We start from the raw sequence: 2,635 nt of genomic DNA, 5'->3' as shown, positions 1-2,635 counted from the left end.
CCACATCGATTTTCAATATTCGTCACAAATGTCTTACGATGTGCAAAAAAGATGAGGACTGGGTTAGCTATTCACGTCATGTGAGTAGAGAATGTGAACGGCCAAATTTTCACAAAATGACGAGTGCCTCATTCACGTCTGTGGTCTACAATCAACAAAGAGTGCAGATTTTCGGACTAAGTTACTGAATAAAATCGAGCAGAACCCTGAGGTCACACTACAGCAGGTGACTGCGGAATGCGTACGAATGGTGAATCTGAAACACGATACATCGATGATTCAACGATCGTCCAACGAGTGCAACCACGATTCGATCGGTGAAGTCAACCGAACGATAAATGATTCAGTGCAGGTTAATCCATCAAGCTCTGTACTCCCTTCAGCATGTTGGTCTTGCAAGGAATGGCATTTTGCACTGTTGAGCTACAGCAGATTTCCTTGTAACACTTTCTGCCACACCGGTTGCTAGTTCCGAAAGGAACGATTCCGTGCAAAATGCCATTCCTTGCAAAACCAAAATGCTGAAGGATTAACCTGCACTGAATCATTTATCGTTCGGTTGACTTCACCGATCGAATCGTGGTTGCACTCGTTGGACGATCGTTGAATCATCGATGTATCGTGTTTCAGATTCACCATTCGTACGCATTCCGCAGTCACCTGCTGTAGTGTGACCTCAGGGTTCTGCTCGATTTTATTCAGTAACTTAGTCCGAAAATCTGCACTCTTTGTTGATTGTAGACCACAGACGTGAATGAGGCACTCGTCATTTTGTGAAAATTTGGCCGTTCACATTCTCTACTCACATGACGTGAATAGCTAACCCAGTCCTCATCTTTTTTGCACATCGTAAGACATTTGTGACGAATATTGAAAATCGATGTGGATCCTCCGAATATTTGAGATGACACTGTGACCACTTCATCGAAGCTTAGATCCGTACTCTTCTTCGGGAGAATAAAGATCAAAAACTTTTCGTGCTCAGCAACGCCCAACTTTGGAAGCATGAGCTGAATTTTATTTTCTTCTGACACATTAACCAAATCGATATGAAACATATTTATGGATCCAAGATTCGAAATTGAAGCCAGAATCCGCATCATAATGGAACTCACTGATGCTGCGTCAGAGTCTCCGGTGAAGGAACATTGTCTAGTGCTGATAATATTGCGATTGCTTGCTTTGAAAAGTTCTGCGATAACGTCTCGGTCAAATTCGTTTGATATCTTTCAAATTGTGCTTGCAACTTTTCAAAATGCGCTTGTTGCTGTTGCAATAGGGCTTGCATTTGTTCGAAACTGACTGCCATGATTGAGTTTCGAAATAAAGATGCCCCGTCGCCACTGTTGTCTCTCTTCGCCTTCTCCAATGCTACCGGGCTACAGTCAGAAGACAAGAAGGCGGCCAGAAAACTGTGTATTAATGCAAATACGGCGTTCTATTTATACCATTCACTTGTGACCATATTTGGTGGTCGATCTGTTCTCAACCAACCGGTGTATCTCCTGCACGCCCACACCGGTTCTCGAGTGGTTGTTTTCGTTGTCACGTTTGGTCATAGATGACCGTCTGTGCGCGTGGACGTACTTGTACGCCACTGGTTCACCACATGATTGTTCCGCTGCGCTGTAGGCTGATGCGTGGCCTTATTATCTTTAGCCCAAACTTGTTCTCTTTCCCACGGTTATAACGACATTCCATATTGCGGTATCAGATTACTAAACAGGATAATGTGCCAGGCGATGACAATGTGTTAGGTTATTTCTATGCATCGAGGTGCACATGTTGGACTGCTAAAACACTAAAATGGGTTAGTGTTTCTGTTCTGTAGTATCGAGTGTCGCAGTTGGCTGTTCCTGCTCCCCATTCCCGTTTGGAAACGAATTGCACCCAAACATTTTACAATGTAGCATCAGTTATCAAATCACTTCAATTTCTTAGTGTCTGCGCTGGCAGCCAAAATAGGCAAGAGTAGCTGGATGATAATATAAGTGTTTGGCGCATTCTTTCCACATGAAAGTCACCACATTTCATATCTATGCAACAGATAACTCGTAAAATGCGAGAACAAAGTTGTCAACTAGAAGTGCGTATCCGTCAAGGGTCGAGTTTACAATGCTGCGGTGCGATACACATTGCTGTACGGGTCAGAAACGTGGCCGGTGCTCCCCGAGGACGTCAAAAGACCTTCAATGTTTGACCATCGATATCTTGAAAGCATTGTCCGAGTCTGGTGGGAACACGGAATCAGCAATGCTGAAATACGTCAAATGGTATTCAGAAGAAATAACTCGTCCGCGATAGATGAACTGGTAACACTGTATAGGCTGCGCTGGCTTGGGCACGTGCTCCCTATGTCAATCGACCGACTTCCTCGAAGGTTTATTTCGCACAACCACGCGAAGGGTGAAAACGAGCCAGGAGAGGTCAAACACTGACCTGGCAGCGAAGTGTAAAAGCCACTACCAGCAAACTCAGCTGCACCTGTCGTTGCCGTCTTCCTGGATGGGGACTCCGAGACGAGCTACATCAATGGTTAAATACATTGTCAGACATGACCCAGTCGAACCCTCAATGGCGCTTGTGCATCCAAGCTACTACCTCCAGTGCATAGCTCCCTTCCCCATTCCCCTAC

The sequence above is a fragment of the Opisthorchis viverrini genome, assembly GCF_000715545.1.
Source record: "Opisthorchis viverrini unplaced genomic scaffold opera_v5_88, whole genome shotgun sequence".
In the NCBI taxonomy this organism is placed as follows: Eukaryota; Metazoa; Platyhelminthes; class Trematoda; order Opisthorchiida; family Opisthorchiidae; genus Opisthorchis; species Opisthorchis viverrini.
Note: the sequence above shows the minus strand (reverse complement) of the source record.